Here is a 20,696-nt window from a genome sequence, read left to right as displayed (position 1 = left end):
CTGCATTCGGTATTCTGTTCAGGGAGTCCGCATAGGGACCCCACCAAACAGAATACCGAATGCATTGACAAGCGGTGAACTTATGAAAGCACATGGACCCCATAGGCTATAATGGGGTCCGTGTTTTTTCCACGTGGTGTTCGCACAAATCATGCAGAGAGAAAAGTACTTCATAAACTACTTTCCTCTCCGCATGACTCGTGCGGGCACAGCATGGAAGACACACAGACCCCATTATAGTCTATGGGGTCTGTGTGCTTTTATTGCTCACTCTTTGCCAATGTGTTCGGTATTCTGTTCGGGGGTCCCCATGCAGACACCCCGAATGGAGTACTGAACGCAGATATGAACCAGGCCTTAGTAAAATGAGTCAGAATATTTAAGTAAAATAAATAAATGTGGCTGTATACCAGCCACATTTGCAGACAATATACAGAAAACAACTACAATTGTGTGCATGGGGCCTAATGATTATGAGCAGCCTTAGGCCTCATGCAGATGGCAGAGCTGTTGTACCCCCTTGGTATGGAGCTACACTGGGCTAGAAGTGATGCTTGTGTGATACCTCTACACATACAGAGTACAACACAACAAATTACTTAAAGCAGAAAGGCATTATAGTTTAGTTAAAGGGGTTATCCAGCTTCCAAAAATTGTCTCCAAATACATCTACAGTAGTGCTAAATCATACCTCCCAACTTTTGAAGAACTGAAAGAGGGACAAAATGTGCGGCAAATTTAGCCCTGCCCACTTTTGTGTTGACTCCGCCCACTCATTAATTTTTCATGTGCCCGCACACAGTATAATCCTCCTACAGTCACCCGTAAATTATATGTCCCCCCTCTATCTCTCCCCCAGTTTCATATACACCCTTCATCTTCCCCCAGTTTCATGTCCCTCTTCCATCTCTGCCCCCAGATTCATGTCCCTCCATCTCTGCCCCCAGATTCATGTCCTCTCCATCTCTGCCCCCAGATTCATGTCCCCACATCTCTGCCCCCAGATTCATGTCCCCACATCTCTGCCGCCAGATTCATGTCCCACATCTCTGCCCCCAGATTCATGTCCCCCATCTCTGCCCCCAGATTCATGTCCCTCCATCTCTGCCCCCAGTTTCATGAAGCAGTATATCAACCAGGGACAGAAATAGACTTGACAGGCTGATCAGGAGGGCCAGCTCTGTCCTGGGGAGCCCCTTGGACCCAGTACAGGTGGTGGGTGACAGAAGGATACTGTCTGTGGTGACCTCCATGCGGGAGAACAAATCCCACCCCATGTATGGGACCCTGATGGGACTTGGCAGCACTGTAAGTGACCGTCTGCTTCACCCCAAGTGTGAGAAGGAGCGCTATCGCAGGTCCTTCCTTCCAACCGCGACCAGGCTGTATAATCTACATCAGACCAAACGAAGAGCACTCCGCACAGAGAACTAATGATTATGAGGATGACCATGAGGTCTTCCTCTTTCTCTTCTGTTTTTCCTTAGCTGCCATGGACTCCTAGTATATCTTCTCTTCTCAGCTTATCTGTGTCTACGTCTGTAATATATTACTCTGTATTATCCTGTATCTGTATTACTATGCTGCTGTAACACGCTGAAATTTCCCCAATGTGGGACTATTAAAGGATTATCTTATCTTATCTTATGTCCACTCCATCTCTGCCCCCAGATTCATGTCCTTCCATATCTGCCCCCAGATTCATGTCCCCACATCTCTGCCCCCAGATTCATGTCCCCCATCTCTGCCCCCAGATTCATGTCCCTCCATCTCTGCCCCCAGATTCATGTCCCCCATCTCTGCCCCCAGATTCATGTCCCTCCATCTCTGCCCCCAGTGTCATGCCGTCCTCTCCATCTCTGCCCCCAGTGTCATGCCATCCTCTCCTTCATCTGCCCCCAGATTCACGTTCCACCTCCACATTAAACTTACCTTCTCCTCCGCTCCCTCGCCGCTCTCTGCACGCCTCTCTCGCTGACACATGCGGCTGAAGGAAGGAGCTGACACAGGTCAGCTCTTCGCTTCACCGCTGCCCGCCTCTCTCCCTGACACATGCGGCTGAAGCTGCTCGCTTCGCCGCTGCGTCTCTCTCTCGCTGACACATGCGGCTGAAGCGAGGAGCTGACCTGTGTCAGCTCCTCGCTTCGCCGCTGCCGCCGGCTCCTGGCTTGTACATCGCGTCTACATGTGTCAGCGAGAGAGAGACGCAGCGGCGAAGCGAGCACGCGAGCAGCTTCAGCCGCATGTGTCAGGGAGAGAGGCGGGCAGCGGCGAAGCGAGGAGCTGACCTGTGTCAGCTCCTTGCTTCAGCCGCATATGTGTTCAACTCAGATCTGCATCCTCTGGACGCAGATCTGAGTTGAAATCGGGACATACCTCCCTCCAACCGGGACCGCGGGACATGTCACCCAAATCGTGACTGTCCCGCGGAAATCGGGACGGTTGGGAGGTATGCTAAATACTCACAATTCCCTTGTGCACCCTTTGTTTGGCTTTATTTTACTTGCTGCTCTTTGTATCGCTGTTATTTACATGCAGTTAATCTTTGGATAAACTACACTATCCATGATTCATCTGCCTGTTCTCACTCTCCGTGTACCCTTTTAAGCATACAAATCGCAATCTTTCAGTTTTATTCTATCTGAATATTTTAGATATTGTTGTTATTATCCTGTGCATCTTTAACATGGTCCTACAGAACCAGTATAATAGAAATATTCCTGCATTTGCACTAAATAAACGACAGGTGGCGCTGCAAAATAGCTAATAAAAAGGCCATGTTATGTATTGGATTTTGTATGAAAGGTCACATCCGGTGCCTCATGACAAAAACAGGAAGTAAAACGAGATGTGACTAATGATGTAATGCTGAGAGTACGTACAATCCCTGTGTGCGCCCTTTGATAGATTTCTAAAAGTGCTTCAATTTGCCTACCGTATTTAGAAATGTATAATGTGTTTGCATGCATATAGCACAATATATTAGCACCATATATTCTTTTTATTAAACACTTTCTGATCTTTCTCTCTCCCTTATAGACTGATCTACACCTAGACTTTTTATATCTCACCGTAAAAAGTCTCTGATGTCGCTGTCCGTAAGAAATGCATTCACCAGCTTGAAGATCTCTTTAAAATCGCGCAGTGAAGCAGGGTGCTAGCAATTACATTTGTTAGGTCGGGGCCCCACGTGATACAAACGCTGCGGAAAATAACGCAGCATTTTACATTCCCTGCAAAGTGGAAGAGATGTGGGTTGACCGCTGAGACCCCAACCTGTGGTCACTGGAGAGGGACTGATGATGTCACTTACATATGTTACCGATTCTTTACTTGTGGCCACTGTATAAATAGTGGTCACATAGGGTATAGGAATTCTGACAACAAGGCTCCAGCACAAGCCTGAACAGACAACAGCAGCAGAAAACAGAGCTTTTTTTTCTTCCAGTTTTACACTTGCTCTGGCCTCCACACAGAATTATAGAATCCCTGGATAGCCCCTTTAATCAATATAGCAATTAGAATGAGCTATTTATTTCTGCAATAGAGTAACATGAAAATTATTTGGAAATCTCTTGAAAATGGCCTGTTAAGAGCACATTCACATGGTACAAATGCACTTTGGAAAAATCGGACTTCTATTTGCAATGGAATCCTTGGCAGAAAGCCAGACTTAACCCTTGGATTTCTACTGTAGTTTGCATGCCACAGAATCTTCATGCAGTTGATCCCCATTCAAAGGGAATAGATTATCTGTTTACACTCTTTCAGTTTCATTGAAGTTCCCATGTGGAAACCACATTAAGATGGAAAAATGGAATGTAGTTCTCTGCACAGAGAGAAATATAGCCATATGCATTAGCTGTGTGGATTCCTAATAAAGTTAATATGATACCCATGTCTGTGGCTGCCTGAGCTGGTGGTGAGGATTATGGAAACAGCCGAACGTGGCTGTACTACGTTATTTACCTAAAGCTGGCTGCACATGACCACATGCTAAACGGTTACTGGATGTCAACCGTGTGCTGCCCATGCTTCCATGGCACCATTCATTTAATGAATAGGAGCCACAGAAGCAGGGCCACCAAATCAGACAGGAATAGGACCTGTTCCATATTTTGCGGGCTGGACTGTGAGCACGCACAGGGGAACATGTAATTCACAGTCATGTGTATGGGCTCATAGAAATGAATGGGTCGATGTGCTATCTGGGAAAAGCACACTGACCATTCATACAGTCATGTACAAGGGGGCTAAATCCTATATAAATAAATAGGAGTTAGGGAAATAGTGTAGCACAGTGAGCTAACCATTTTCATAACTCCTAACTTACAAAAACAGCATGTTATACACATATGAGAGTCACAGAATCAGTGTAGGACACCCACATTCTGCTGTTTCTGTATGTTGCAGCCTTGTTGTGCATCCATGGTAGGCTTAAAGTATGTTAGTCATTTACTAACACTGATTTCAACATGGAAAATGGAATGACATCTACTACAAAAAGATGCTGTATGACTATGCTATTAGGCTGCAATCCCTGGTCTTGTGTCATTTTCGCAGCGGTTTATAACAGGGCAATTTTGTGCCCCTATTATTGCAGCTTTTGGCCTAATTACAGTTCTGATGACCCAACTGACGTCATAAACATCCAGTTGCAAGCTAATATATTCAACAGTAGGATAAAATGTAATTAAATTTAGGTTAATTTTGGTGCCCGTAGAAGTAGATTGTTTTCTTGTTTTGTACAATTTGCAAAACAGTGTGTGGTTTTTCAGCCCTGCAGTATATACAAGACATGTGCAGGCCCCTTTACAGTATTTCCAGCTATCCATAGCTGACTGCTGGAGACCCTCAACTTGACAGATACTGTCTACAAGTAGGCTTTTAGATTCATTTCATGAAGATGACCTTACTGGATATAACTTTTCAAGGTGACAACAGTTTTTAGAACTCTTCACAATGTAACATGTTGTCCTTCAGTGGAGTAAGTTTACAACTTTCAGGCATAGGTCCAAATATTCTGGATAAGATGTATGGTCATTCCAGCTGTCCAGACATCAGTGGTTTCAGCTCCACTGTTGAAAGCTAGAGATCGCTAAGTGTTCCAAAAACAGTGACCAAGAAGGTCATTACTAAGATTAAGAAGAACTCAGTTTATCTGATAAACTATGATTACAGTTGGTCAAATCTACAAAGCTGGAAGCCATGAAGAAGTAGACAATGTCATCTGGGGTATAGTACTTTTATATTGCAAACTAGTCTCTGCCCGCGACTTTGTCCGCGTGTTGTTGGTGTCGATGATCCGCCTATATTCAGCAAATTGCTGCCCTTGATGGTTTGCCTGCTCCGGCGTTTCGTCAGCTCATAAGCTGTCCTGCTGCTGAACTTGTTCCTCACACCATGCCTGTGATTGTTCCAGCATCTCACCGGGACACCATATAATGAGCATGTTGTTAGCCAGCTGCTGTGAAACTACAGCACCCAACATGCTCCATTCACTTCCATGGGAGTTCCAAGAACATCAGAGCACATATGCATGCTGGGAGTTGTACTTTTACAACAGCTGGCGTGCCATTAGTGGCCTCTGCAGACACTATTATACCCATAGTGGCCTCTGCACACACTATTATATGCCATAGTGGCCCCTGCACACACTATTAGGCCCCATAGTGGCCCCTGCACACACTATTATGCCCCATAGTGGCCTCTGCACACACTATTATACGCCATAATGGCCCCTGCACACACTATTATGCCCCATAGTGGCCCCTGCACACACTAATATACGCCATAGTGTCCCCTGCACACACTATTATACGCCATAGTGTCCCCTGCACATACTATTATACGCCATAGTGGCCCCTGCACACACTATTATACGCCATAGTGTCCCCTGCACACACTATTATGTCCCATAGTGGCCCCTGCACATACTGTTATGCCCCATAGTGGTCCCTCATTGTGAATAGTGTAGATATTTTGGTTTTGTCTCTGCTGGAGCCTTTGTGCCTGAGGGTATCCATCTCAGATTCCTGCCAGCGGTTCCCATAAATTCTTATAGTCTGATGTCTATGGGAACAGATCATTGAGGGTCAAGCGATTCAGGTCTGGCCTATTCCATGCCCATCACTAAGACAAACAGCGACATATAATGACTCTGCTTTCATGGAAGATGGTATTACTTTATAGAAGCCTATGAGTTGGCCATATAGTTATGAAGACCTTGTCTAGTGCACACATAACTGGTTACATGGACTGTGCCATTTCCCTTGCATCGCAGGATATCAATCATGTGCAGTGAAGGGGCGGGACCTGTATGGGCCCAAAAGCAGGAAAACTGACCAATGAGAGTACACAATGTGTATGATTGCCAGCTTCCTTCCAAGCAAAGGAAATACTCCGCCCCTATCGCTGACGTCACTCGCAACACACAACAACAGAAGCTGGAAAGCAGCGAAGACATGGCAGCCCTGCCCCGCCCCCTTCTCGCTCCCTCTTCCTTTCTCCACCTACCTCCGCATCCCTATTGCGTCACCAGTAAGCTTGACCAATCGGCGTCTCCGAGGCAGCCGGTCTCTGTAGTATGGGCCAATAGGAAAGCGCGTCACGTCGCCATCTCCCCTTCTCTCACTGGGAGCGCGCCTTGAGGGAGTCAAAGGGCGCGTAGAAGCGGTTCGCGATGCAAGCTTTTGGGGGCGCGCACGGGAGCGGCCTGTGAAGAGAAACAACCGGCACTGGGGGCTCCTCCCCCTACCGCACCGAGCGAGCGGGAAGCACACCGCATTCGGGACTCCTTCTAGGTGTGTTTTGGTTACCGCCCCGCCGCCTCCTCAGCTGGTTACTTCATTCTTTGACTGGGGCCTTAGGACGTTTTCCTGTCGGACCTTTTTACCGGACTCTACTATTCCTTCGGAGGTCACCAGAGGCCTTGTAGGCTCCCCCGGTCTCACGTTGCTCTATCGGCTCTCGCTGGTTTCCGTTCCCCTCCCCCCCACACTTCCACCCCGGTTACCGGAGGAGGGGAGGAGGGGGAGGTAGGCCGCGGCCCCCGTTGGGTCCATGCGCAAGTTCGCGGCCTTCCCTCCCTCCTCCTCCTCCTCAGCACCGGCCCCAACACCGCGGGGCTCCAACCGCCTGAGAGTCGGGATTAAGGACTAATAGGAGCCAGCTGCCTGGAGAGCAGTGCACACACGCGGTAAGAGCTGGGGCATGCTGCGTAGTCTGGGGAAGGGCACCGTGTTGTGGGTATCTGCCAGTCTGCAGGGCCATATGAAAGCATTCAGGGGGTTGGCACTGGTCTCTACATGGCAGGGCTCCTGATGTGTCTCATCCAGTAATAAGTTAGTGGCTTCCTGTTGGCAGAATGTGTGTTTTAGCTCTGTGGCCTGCCTGGCTCCTTTTGTTTGAGTCTTGGTATCTGTGACCAGGTATGTGATCTTTCCACAGATCTCAACCAGAAGTAAAATAAAATCTCTGTAGATTTCGATCACATCTGCACAAGTGAACTGTCACCTAGTGTGAACGGCGTGATAAGCAAAGCCTGTTTATTGACTTTAGCCCAGGCTTATGGGCTTCATAGAACTATCTAAAGAGAGACTGGACCTGTTGCCCATAGCAACCTGAGAGAAAAATAAAAATCTGGTTACTATGGGCAATGGCCCCGAAGTGTAGTGTGGCTGTCTCACGCCATGTGAGTCTCAATCAATATATATTCATGATTACATTGTGCTGTAAATGATAGTAGTCACCAGTGATATCGCCTGTGTCATAATACAGGCGGTAGACTAGTGTGGCTTGCAGGATGTTGGTCTGTGAGACTTATAACAACATGATTAGGATTGTATTTGGGATATAGGATAGGTGAGAGCCAGACCTGATGGTAGGGGTACATATCTGGCCTTGGTGTTCTGTGATAACTGAACTCATGGTAGGTGTTTAAAGGAATTCCCCATTTCTGCTATATAATTATCTGTGAACGAATGTGGAAGTAAAGTCTCGTTGTTTTTCCTGGCATTTCATAGATTTCAGTCTGTGATGGTTTTTATTCAGATTCAAATGTTTTTTTTTTTAAACAAAAAAACCCACCCAGGTCCCTATGGTAAATAACCAACTGTTCCCCCTGTGCACATAGCTATGGTGCTGTTAGTTGTGATGTGGAACTGTAATAGACTGCTGAATCTATATTGTATATCTGGTTCTACATGAAGGTATATTTTTAGCTTATATTTGAGAATATGGCCATACACTGGCACATTATTGCTGTGCTTGCAGTGCATGCTTTTTTTTTTTAGGACTTGTTTTCATACTGTACACTCATGATGTCCGAGTGTTACGTGGCTGTGTGCAGTGTCTACATACTGTTTGTTGTTCTTACAAAAGCTTTGCAGTACCTAGTTATAAAACACTGATATTGAAGCATGTTATCACAAAGGAGGAAAAATAGTTGGGGGTTAAAAGGGCCTTATTTTGGTTTGTTTCTGACCACTTTTTTTTTTTCCACTTCCCAGGCAGCTTTTATAATATCTGTGGATAATATGCGCTATTGAGCCTTGCTTTCTGACTGCGAATAGGATCCATGCAACTGATGAGATCCTTTTATATGATCATCTTTGTGAGGATATTTCTTGAGGCCTTCACCTGAATGGATAACATTGAGGACCTGCTCTTACTGTAGGGAGGCCATTATAGAAGGCTGCAGGATTATTCAGAATCGTTCTGTAATCTAACTTCAGTTTATGTAGAGGTAACCGGCCATGTTTCTTGTGTAAAAGGCCATTAATACATCCTATATTTGCCTCAGATTTTTGTTCAGTTGCCTATGTAGTGTATGTATGCCCATGAAGACAACATGCAGGCATGTGTGGTTAAAAAAAACAAAGCTAAAGACCTTAATATTGATGTGGAAAACTAAGCAGCTTGGTGCATTTTCTGCCTAGCTAGGAACTTTCCAGAGAAAATTGCTATGACAAACCCTATCAACATCATGAGATTGTATAGAGAATCCGATAGGCCATTTCAGCTGTAGGTGACCTGTGCTGCAGATTGTATCAGCTATATGGTTCAGTCTTCACCTATTTATGATGCGGCTCATGCAGCATTATATAGTAACTCTGGGTGGAATTGCCCTGAATTCCTGCAGCCTATGCTTTACTTACTGATGTAAACAAAGCTGATTCCAGTGGCCAGAAAAGTCTGTTTTATCCCTCCTGGAGATATTGATTCAAGCTGCCTGTAATTCATTTGTATTCTGGCTTTTTTTTTTTTTTTTTCTTCTAGGTTTAGATGTGTTTGATCTCGGTAAAGGTTTTAGCTTCAGCTGGCTATAGGCATTAGATCACACAGCTCAGCTCACGGTCATCTCTCCTTCCACCCTATTACCTCATATGCTTGATGCCTCCTAATGTGCATGTTGATACTAGAGTGGGGGTGGGGGAGTCATTTGCTGGACCCTCCAGTGCTTATTCTCTTAGGAAACTGAATAAGTGTTCATTATTTTCTTGATATGTTACCCTGACTTGACTGTAGGAGTAAGGGGGATTGGAAGCATACTTGCTCATTAGATCTTCTCCAGATCCCTTGATAACCTTCTTTACACTTTAATGCATATATTTTCTGTGTCTATTTGCATTACTGACAGTTCGACAAAGAACACTGTATAATAAATGTTTGCTGCAGTCGTCTGGTGCATAGCTTGATATTAGCATTTTTGAGAGAAGTGTGCTATTGTCACAGGAACAATAATAGTGGCTGCTTTCTAAGGTGTGGCTGAGGTGGAGATATGGTGGTTGTACTTGACATCTTGGAAAATATTTCCTTGTAGGTGTTTAATTTGTAAATCTGCCAATGCTATTGGTTTTGTGAGGTTTCTGATTGACCATATTAGGCACCTTTCATTCAGATGGGGAGCTTTGTGAAACTGGAGAAAACTCTACTGAGGTGTTTTTCACATGGCACCACTGTAACATTCATAATACTGCCACACTTTCACAGTTTCCTCAGATTCCCTCACTATAGAACCCTATATATGCAGATGTGTTTAAAAAAAACGCACAAAAAAAAAAATGCCATAGGGGTCATGCATATTGGTGCTTCAATTTGATTTAAGCTGTCTATCCACCGTGCTCTATTGCCATTCTGTACTTCAAATTTCATCTGGATTTATGGTATGTAGAAGTGTGTGTGTGTGTTGCAGTGGTATTCTATGTGAGGATATACATCTTACTTACAGTGGTACATTTGTGTGTAAGGTGGCTTAAAGGGGTTGTACAGTTTCAACAGGTGCATACTGAAAATTTTAGTCTACTTGCTTATAGTTTTCTAGATGTCTACTTACCGTGACCTCAGTGATTAAAAAATCAGCGGCTGGTCATGTGATGGCCACACAGGTCCAGGACAGGACTTTGGTTATTGAGCTGTAACCAGCTGTGCACCCGTGTCCATCACATGACCAGAAATTGATTTTTATCCACTTGAAGTAAACAATCACAGCAAGCAGATCTAGAAACTTGTGAAAAATTGTTGGAGTATATTGGAAAACTGTAGAGCTTTCTCAGTGTACAAGAATTCTCACTAGTTTGCAGAAACTGTACTACACATCTAAGGGGACCAGTGTGTGAATTTAGAGCTGCCACTTACTATGTGATGCTCCTGACACCTCTGTGGTTTTCTTTATAGGTGAAGCTGCTGTGCTCCCATTTTGTCTGACTGCGTTGTGTGAATGGCCCTCCTGTCCTAGCATCATGGTGGCATGTAACCATATAGGTCACTTAACCTCCTCCATAGCAACACACTATACTCTGTAAAGGAGTGCAGGCAGAGTGACGTAACTTGTATGTTCACATGCTACTCCAGTCACAGCCATGTTATGGACGAGAGCGCAACCCGGTCAGCCAGAAGAACGGGAGCTAGGCAGCTTTACCTAGAAAACAGAGGGCTCAGGAGCATCACATGGTAAGTGGCAGCTTAAAATCCATGTACACAAATCGGTCCAAAGTTACATTTTCCAATCCCTCAGATCTTACACGTTTTTTTTTTTTTTTTTTTTTTTTTTTTTCCTCCCCTCCTAGGCTAATGTGATCTCAGTTTATGTGCACACTGTCTTGCTATAATGCAGCAGTGTTTAGCACATAGTAGCTTGTTGCTAAGCTTCCATATGGCTTTACTTGCTCACACTATGAGTCATGACTATGTTCAAGATTTTTCTTTAGCGCATAGCCTGTTTTAGTTATGATGCCTATTGGTATAAAACCACTTGGTGACATTTATTTAAAATTGAAAAAAAAATTCTGCTGCTCTTCTCGAAATGCTCGTGAACAGGCCTTGTACAGTATTTGAAAAATATTGAGTGAGTTTTTCTAAGGTCTCCTTATGCTTAAAGCTGGTCTTACACGACTGTATTGAATGTACGGTCCGCAAGTTGCTGATCAGTAACACTAATTGCTGATCGGCAACATAGACTCCGCAGACGTCCGTGTCCTGCCGCACTCGCAAATAGAGTTCTATGCGCGAGTCCGTGCAGTGCTTCAATTCACAGCCGTTACGGACATATTCTATAAATTGCGGTCCACAGTTGCGGCCCGGCCACACCACGGATAAAATATCCGGTGGTGTAAGAGGCCGCATTGAATATAATGTGTCCGCAATTGAAAAACCTCAATTGCGGACCATTTGCAGACTTGCATTACGGCCTTGTAAGACCTGCATAAAGGGGCTCGATCATTGGGAAAAGTCATTTTTAACATCACATCCTTGCATAGCCTTTAGAAATGCTATTCCACACCTACCTTTTGTATGTAAATTGCCTCAGTGGTTAGTGAATAAGTTCATTTTTATTTATATGCTAATGACCCTCTAGCCAGTACAGGAAGTTCCCAGCAGCACTAATCTCTGCTATTATCTCCTATGTGGGTGTGCAAACAGGAAGCTGAGGCAGCAGCCTTTGCTGTATACACCCATAGGAAACAATAGCAAAGAGGGTGCACGATGCATCGTGCACCCAGTCTAATTAGCATATGAATAAAAAGACTTATTCAAAAACCGCTGAGGTAATTTACATACTAAAGGTAGGTGTGGAATAGACTTTCTAAAGGCTATGCAAGGATGTGATTAGTTAAAAATGACTTTTCCCAATGATAGAGCCCCTTTAAAAGGAGTCTTTCTTCCCTGAACTGCTACCACAAAATATGGTGATCCAAACTTCTCATTTTTGTAGATTTGCAGAAAAACCATGGTGTTATGGAAACTGACAGCTAGTGCACTGAGGGTGGTCCTTCAGTCTACTGGAGCACAGCTGTTGCTGTCATAGCAATGGACAATCATCTCTCACTGCATTCAGATGTGCAGGCAAGAGATGGAAGGGGTCTGAGTGGCAAGAGCTGTGATTACTGGAGCTGGAGGCCCATCCCAGTGCACAAACTGCGTCATTTAAATAAGACTTTATTGTGGATTTTCTCAAAATCTGCAAAAGTGACATAAATAGGACACTGTAATATCTGTTGCAAGGTGGTGATGTTGTATGCTTGGTGGAGGTGACGGACTACCTTTAATTGTATCCTGTAGGTAGGCAAATTAATCAGATCAGCTCTGAATGTTTCTAAAGATTGGATTTTTCCTAGCAGCTGTGTGACTGATGCTGGTACTTTAAATATGGTGCCAGTGTTAAAGAGGACCTTTCACCACTTTTGGGCACATGCAGTGTTATATACTGCTGGAAAGCTGACAGTGCGCTGAGTTCAGCGCACTGTCGGCTTTCCCGATCTGTGCCCGGTGTAAAGAGCTTACGGTGCCGGTACCGTAGTGCTCTATGGTCAGAAGGGCGTTTCTGACCATTAGCCAGAGACGTCCTTCTGCCTCGCGGCGCCTATCGCGCTGTGCTGTGGAGCGGGGAGGAACGCCCCCCTCCCTCTGCTCACACAGCTCGTCCATAGACGAGCATTATCAGGAGAGGGAGGGGGCGTTCCTCCCGGCTCCACAGCACAGCGCGATAGGCGCCGCGAGGCAGAAGGACGTCTCTGGCTAATGGTCAGAAACGCCCTTCTGACCATAGAGCACTACGGTACCGGCACCGTAAGCTCTTTACACCGGGCACAGATCGGGAAAGCCGACAGTGCGCTGAACTCAGCGCACTGTCAGCTTTCCAGCAGTATATAACACTGCATGTGCCCAAAAGTGGTGAAAGGTCCTCTTTAAAAGCTGAGGGCGTTATAGCTGTGTGTGTGTGTGTGGGGGGGCTCTGCTGTTTCACACAGCAGGGACCCTTCAGCATTACTTGTGATCAGAGATCATGGACATCTCCGATTACAAGCACTTAACCCAGGTGCTGTGGTATGATGTGACAGCTACACGAGGTGTTCTGTTGCTTTTTCTTCTGCACCACACCTTCAAATGGCTCCTGTGCAACAAGAGCACAGTAGCTGTTCGGTTGATATGGGGGCCTTTTAAGGGCTCCCAGGTCTGCTGTACTATATAATCATTGAGGCCTGCCAGGGTTTAATACTTGTACAAGAATTTTACCATAGACTCTGAACTGTAATAGTAATATTGCAGTCCATGGTACAAATGATCTGGTGCAAGTAGCATAGCTGGCTGGAAAAATTGTGTTTGTGGGGGGAAATTAGTACTAAAAACCAAAACAAAAAAAACTGACAAATTCTCCCCCAACCGAGGGGCCACACGGTGGCTCAGTGGTTAGCACTGCAGCCTTGCAGCGCTGGAATCCTAGGTTCAAATCCTGCCAAGGGCAAAAAAGTTTGCAAGGCGTTTGTATGTTCTTCCCGTTTGCGTGGATTTCCATCCCATATTCCAAAAACATACTGATATGGAAAAATGTACATTGTGAGCTCTATGTGGGGCTCACAATCTACAAAAAAAAAAAAAAAATTCTCCCTCTTGCTATAAGCATGTTTGAGTATTTTGTAACACAGGGATGCCGGATTAGAGAACTTAAAACTTGGTTTATCCAATATGACTGCGGTAGCCTCTATTAAGAAACAGGACCCCCCCCCCCCCCTCCTCACAAAAAAAGCTCTAGGACAGGCATGTCAAACTCGGGGTACCCCGAGGGCCACATGATTAACAAGAGGTTGTTGCGAGGGCCGCACACAGCGGCTAATGTCACACACGTATTTTAACAGCAGTCATGAAAACAAGATATGAAGTAGTAATATGTAACAGCAACTAATATATTTAACAAAAATACAGCAATTAAAAACTAAACATTTGCTATCATTTTTTTTTCAATCTTTTTTAGTGTGTTGTCCTGAGGCTTGACACCTCTTTGTGCTAAACAATTGTTGGTATAGCAGGCTGAAATCTTGATCAAAGATAAGTGGTGATCAGTTAGCCTTGTTCTTTGAGAAGATTTTGTTAGTTTCATAAGAAAATTATCTGTTTACATATACCCCCTTCATCTGCCCCCAGATTCATGTCCCCCATCTCAATCTCTGCCCCCAGTTTCACGTTCCACCTCTGTGTACACACATTAAACTTACCTTCTCCGACGACTCCGAGTCCTCGCTCCCCCGCCGCACTCTCTCTCTCGCGCTAACAGTTGTAGACTTTAGAGACCAAGTTTGAGACTTTTGTGCGGGCCGCAGATATGCCTGTAAAGGGCCTCATGCGGGCTGCATGTTTGACATGCCTGCTCTAGCAGTAAGGGGCTAATATGATGAACTAGAACATGCCGTATTACCACGTGCCACCATTAAAGTGTGGCTGCGCACTCTCCATCAGAGTGGTAGCCCTCAGCCTGTTTAGTCAGCTTCCTCTTCTTACAACCAGCTATAATCGAGGAAGCCGTATCGCCTAGATCTGAGTCCTCCCAATGCCAACTCGCTGTACAAAAAGCTAAACAAGACAATGGAGATGATTGAAAACTGGCCATGACACTTAAATTTTTTTGGCAGAAATACCCGATTTTACCTATTGGTAAAGAGTTTAAGTAAAACATGTCACCAGACCTGATTCTTATAAGTCTATTCTGTATGTGTGGTACAGATCAGATCCCAGATAAGATTTTCTTGGGTCCCTTTTGCTGCTTCTTGTGGTATGATGTATGTTAGAAGTGGTTTCTTTAAGGTGGCGAAAGCGTGGACTGACCTAGACAGGTTGCTACTGTCCAAAAAAAAAAGTGCAACTCGCATCTCAATGGCTGACCCCCCCCCTCCCTTCCCCCCACGTGTGCCATCAAGGTGTTAGGCCCCTGTGCAGCATAACTACCAAAATGAGTGGCACCAATATTTCTGCAACCAGGGTAGATGCTGGGAAAACAGTGCACTAAATTCATGGAACCGTCTGTGTTGCTGCAGAACCTAACATACATGTTAGGGGACAATAAGTCCTCAACTTTTTTTTTTTTTTTGTCATTCTGTGTAATCATCATTTGTGACTATCTAGAGAAACATGAAAATTTGTTCATGCATAAAAATACAACTCGTTCTCCTTTACTTTTCCCTTAAACATCAATATTTCAATAAATTATGTAAACACTGCATACTATAAGCTGACCGTACTCCCGTACTGTGTGAACAAGGCATGGTAAAAACTACTTTAATCTAGTTTCAGCAAGCCATGTACGTGCACACGTTACTCTCACATCTTCCTGTTACCACTCTCAGTAGTGCACTCAGTAATGTGTACACTTGTGAGAACTACTTTCCATAGTAATTGTCAAGAGTATTACACTCAAATGAGCACCTAAGTCTAGATTGGAGTAAGCTAAGTGCACCTTTTACATTTGTGAAGGCCATCCAGGTATATGATCTCACATGGATGTTTGTGTGTCACTATACAATTCAATGTGTTGAGCTATCGAGTATTGGGCTAACGTTATTCTGTCTGGTTGTCGGTTGTCTACAATTTCAAGGTTGTTTTGAATGACAACTTTTAATGACTGTTTTTTTTTTTTTTTTGTTTTTTTTTTGTTTAAAGCATTGTTGATTTTGGGTATTATGGGTGTATATATATGACATATGAAGTCCAATATTTACTTCTTTTTTTTTTTTTTTTTTTTTTGTAGGTTAAATTCCTACATATCTGTCAAACTTGGCATTGCTAACTTTGGGTTCACATCAGCGATTGTACTATGTTTGGGGATTCCGTCCCCAAACCTTTTTTTTTTTTTTTTTTTCCCCCTTTTTGTGCTTGCTTATTTCTAAAACTTATGGGGTGGAAAGGGCAATGATGAAAAAAACGCAAGCATCTTTGCTGCGTTTTTTTCCCCCACAGCAGTGTATTTAAAGTTGCATTTTGTTAATGTGGTCCTAACCAAACACTTATAGTAAATCATAGATGTAGTGTCCCAACTATCTTAGTCAGTGGTCTGTAGGATTGTTTGAACAATCCCCATCCTCTATTCATACAGAAATCTGTTTCAGAAGGAGATTGTGGCTGTTGACAGTTGGAGCCTTCTGAAAGATTTATTTTTCTGTTTATGGAGATTTTTATTTTGAGCCTGCCTACTTGCTGGTATCAAGGCCTGTGCCAATACATAAGCAGTAAATTAGATAAGTTTAGCATTATCCTTTAAGACCTTGTGTACCCGGCTGTATAATTGCTGTGTAAAATCAGTGTACTATGGAGCCATGAGTGCTGGTTTGTCTCTGTACACCTGACACTTTATTCATAGGCACAATAAGTTTTATTTTTCACTTTGAGTTGGGCAGAAACAAACCCTCTGATATGCTCTTTGGTGTTGCGCTAAAGTGTTATCAACCCTGCCGCCTCACCCATAGCTGGTGTTGAATGTTTTCTAGGGGAGAGTATCCCTTTTCGCTGCATGCATGAGGCATAGAAGGCGCAATATCAAAGGGATTCTATCACTAGAATCCCGTTTTTAACAGCCCACGTCGGTATAGCCTTAACCCCTTCCCGACATGCGCCGTAATAGTACGGCGCGTGTCGGGTCTGTAACTATGGCGACCGCCCGGGAGCCGGGCGGCCGTCATAGCCGCCGGGTGTCTACTGCTTTAAGCAGTAGACAACCGGCTCTAATGCCTCCGATTGGTCCCCGGACCGATCGGAGGCATTAACCCCTCCGGCGCTGCTGTCAATGGAGCCGGAGGCGCCATCTTCCCGGCGGCGCATGGGCGCCGCCATTTTGGCAGGGATCGCCGGCTCCTGGAGCATGCTCCAGGGCCGACCCCCCGTTGCCATGACAGCCGGGAGCCTTGTTAAGGGCTCCCAGCCAGTCTGCAAATTCTCTCTTTTGCAGGCTGGTGTATACAGCCTGCAAAAGAGATGATGATTTTTTGCAATGCATTAGCATTGTAATGCATTGCATTAGTGATCAGACCCCCTGGGGTTCAACACCCCTAGGGGGTCTAATAAATGCAAAAAAAAGTAAAAAAAAAAGTAAAAAAAAATATAAAAAAATATAAAAAGTATTAAAAGTTCAAATCACCCCCCCTTTCCCTAGAACAAATATAAAAGTAGTTAAAAACTGTGAAACATATACATGTTAGGTATCCCCGCGTCCGAAATCGCCCGCTCTACAAATCTATAAAAATATTTTTCCTGTTCGGTAAACGCCGTAGCAGGAAAAATAGTCAAAAGTGCCAAACCGCCGTTTTTTCACTGTTTTAATTCTGATAAAAAGTGATCAAAGCAATAACATTTCCCGAAAATGGTAGAACTAAAAAGTACACCCGGCCCCGCAAAAAAAGACGCCCTATGCATCCCCGTACACCTATGTATAAAAAAGTTACGGCCGTCGGAATATGGCGACTTTTAGAAAAAAAATTTTTTAACACCGTTTTGGAATTTTTTTTAGGGGTCAAAATGTAAATAAAACCATATAAATTTGGTATCCCTGGAACCGTACCGAAACACAGAATATAGGGGACATGTCATTTTGGCTGCACAGTGAACGCCGTAAAACCAAAGCCCGTAAGAAAGTCGCAGAAATGCATTTTTTCTTCAAATCCACCCCATTCTGAATTTTTTTCCTGCTTCCCAGTACATTATATAGAATTAATGGTGGCATCATGAAGAAAAAATTGTCCCGCAAAAATTAAGGCCTCATATGACTCTGGGAGCGGAGAAATAAAAAAGTTATGGGGTTTAGAAGGAGGGGAGTCAAAAACGAAAAACGAAAATCAAAAAATGCCATCGGCGGGAAGGGGTTAAAGTCTATTCTTCCCCCTACCTTTAGCATTCTTCTCAACGCTGCTGCTCGGTAGATTTTCCGGTTTCCGTTGTTATGCTAATAAGTTCCCAGACAGCACTGTGGGCATCCCCTTTGCTGCTTGAAAAACTCCAGCGCTGTCTCCATAATCTTCTCCACCTCCTTTCCCGCGCCACCGCATATCTCCATCCAAAAGCGCTGACTGCAGCCATTTTCCTGTGACCGAACAGGCTTAGTTAAAAACTGGATTCTAATGATAGAATCCCTTTAACTTTTATGTAGGTGTCACACATGTAGATGAGGTTGGATCCAGAGGAAGGCTTAAAACCTCATGGCAGAGGAAAAAAAAACTCCTACCAAATCTGGCAATTGTTGTAAAACTCTTAATCTGTAATATTTGGCCATTCATGAAAGGCGTCCAGGCCCTTTTTGAACTTGCACACTGAATATACCATCACCACATCCTGTGTCAGTGAGTTCCATGGCCGCACTGCTCTGATGGCAAAATGTTCTCTGCTCTAGGAATAGCGCATGTCCCTTCTGTAATTACCAACCTAGGTGTAAATGGGCTTTGAAAAGGCTTTGTACTGTCCCTTTTTTCCTTCTTGTATTGTACATTATGATTACCTCTCCTCATAGACTTTAGATGGAGCAAGAAAGAAAAAAAGTATTACTCTACTCCAGTCCACCAGTTTCCGTATGTTGGTTATGCTCTCTAGTTCAGCAATGTCTTTCTTGTACACTGGGGCTCAAAATTGTCTGTGGCTGTTTTAGTGATTTGTTTAGAGACCTAACTATGTTCGTTAACATCTATTCCTCTTTTGATGCATCTCGTAATTTTATTTGCCTTGGCAGCAGCTGCCTGGCACTGACTTCTAAATGTAAGCTGACTATCCACCAAAACCCTCAAGTGTTTCTGTGACAGTCTTACATAGTAACTTGCTATTAAGTACATAATCACATTTTTAGTAGGATTTCATGCCTGCAAGAGCACTGGTGGTAGCTGAAAATAATAAAGGCCAAAGATATAAAGTTCTTTAGGGGCAACAAATTAAAAAAATGGCCTCTAAAGACATTGGTACCGACACCAAGCAACTTGCCTATAGCTCAGAATGGTGTAGGTTTATTTGATGTGTAGATCTATAAAAAACAAAACACTGTTCTTTGCACATGGTGGTGAAAGCCTTCATGACTAGAACTAAAAAGTGACAAGTCCTCTAGAGAACTTGAGACTGCTTCTCGTGCAAAGAAAATTCCTTCACCCTCCCAGTTGTATTAAGAAAGCAAACATCCTGTTTGTGATGTAGACAAAAAAAAAATCTTTTGCACCACTTATCCAGGAAAAATGAAGTTGCAAAATGCTGTAAATTAGACTAGTTTCCGAATTGAGCTTTGTAAAACATGTTCAGTTTAACATGGTCTTATGTAATTTATAAAATATATACTTTTTTTTTTTTTTTTTTTTGGTAGTGCTTTCTGTATTGTAATCTCCCTGCACAGGCACCATACAGTAATGTAGAAAGCTGCCAAGCATTGCTGTATGCCTGTAATGAGTATTTATCTAGAAGTCAAGGGCAATAACCTGCCCATACAAAAGCTATCAGACTGGCTCCTGGTGTGCTATGATAGGCTCATTTATTTAGCTTACTTGTATGGCGCCATCATGTTCTGCAGTGCTTTTACAGACATTGTCAGTCACTGTCCCATATAGGGCTTGCAGTCTAAATTCCCCAACAGTATGTTTTTGAAGTGTGGGAGGAAACTGGATTACCCGGAGGAAACCCACGCAAACATGGAGAACATACAAACTCCTTGCAGATGTTATCCTTGGCAGGATTTGAACCCAGAACTCCAGTGCTACAAGGCTCAGTGCTAACCACTGAGGCACTGTGCTGTTCCTTTCAATCAATGCTGATTTTTTTTAAGGAAAAACATGGTAAGTATACTGCTATAGCATTTATTTAGGGTTTCACATGCTCTCCTGTCTCCAGCCAATTTGTGGTTGCAGTGATAAGTTTGTGGCTGGTCTTGGCCTGTGTCATGTACAGCTCAAGACTAAACTGCACACTGGTATTTCTGGCTTAACATACAAAGGCACTGATTGAGGCTTGTCCTACCCTGTTAGGGCTCAGTGTCTGAGAGAGCTTTGTAGAGCTGACAAGAACAATGAAGAGGGACTGATGTCACTGGTCTGTCCAGTGCTGCTAGATACCAGAGGTGGTCTGAAAATTAGGCAACAACCTGGAAACTCAAAGTAGCAACACTCACTCCCGAGCAAACACATTCTAGTGTTGGTTTTGTTCAGATGTGGGGGGTGGGAGAGATGCCGCCATTATCAACATAATGGCAGCATCCTCCTTGTCCAACATGATCATCATTATGTGTCAGTGTCCTGATTTTAGGCAGACACAGACTTGCCAGTACAGTGTGAGTTTGTTGTACATCTAATCTCGGAGTGTTCTACAAATAGTACATGGATCTATGTGTCCATACTGCATCTGTGACTAGTATTTCACAAGTGCTGCCCTGATGTCTGACATGTTAGACAAAGGGAGTGAAGTTTCATCACACT

General features: G+C 44.0%; 1 protein-coding gene across 2 annotated transcripts in view; it reads left to right on the top strand.

Annotated features, from left to right (window-relative positions):
- The first annotated feature begins 6,671 nt into the window (after positions 1 to 6,671).
- The window catches only part of ANKRD11 (ankyrin repeat domain containing 11), a 163,991-nt gene continuing 149,966 nt past the window's right edge, over positions 6,672 to 20,696 (top strand). The window contains exon 1 of one of the 2 annotated variants that reach the window (XM_075281940.1): positions 6,672 to 6,803. The gene's annotated coding sequence lies outside the window, so the exon portion shown is untranslated. Of the gene's footprint in view, positions 7,199 to 20,696 lie in introns of both variants that reach the window. The other variant, XM_075281939.1, reaches the window with a different exon arrangement.

Source organism: Leptodactylus fuscus, chromosome 7, assembly GCF_031893055.1.
Source record: "Leptodactylus fuscus isolate aLepFus1 chromosome 7, aLepFus1.hap2, whole genome shotgun sequence".
Taxonomy (NCBI): domain Eukaryota; kingdom Metazoa; phylum Chordata; class Amphibia; order Anura; family Leptodactylidae; genus Leptodactylus; species Leptodactylus fuscus.
This window is presented reverse-complemented; position numbering and strand designations above follow the sequence as displayed.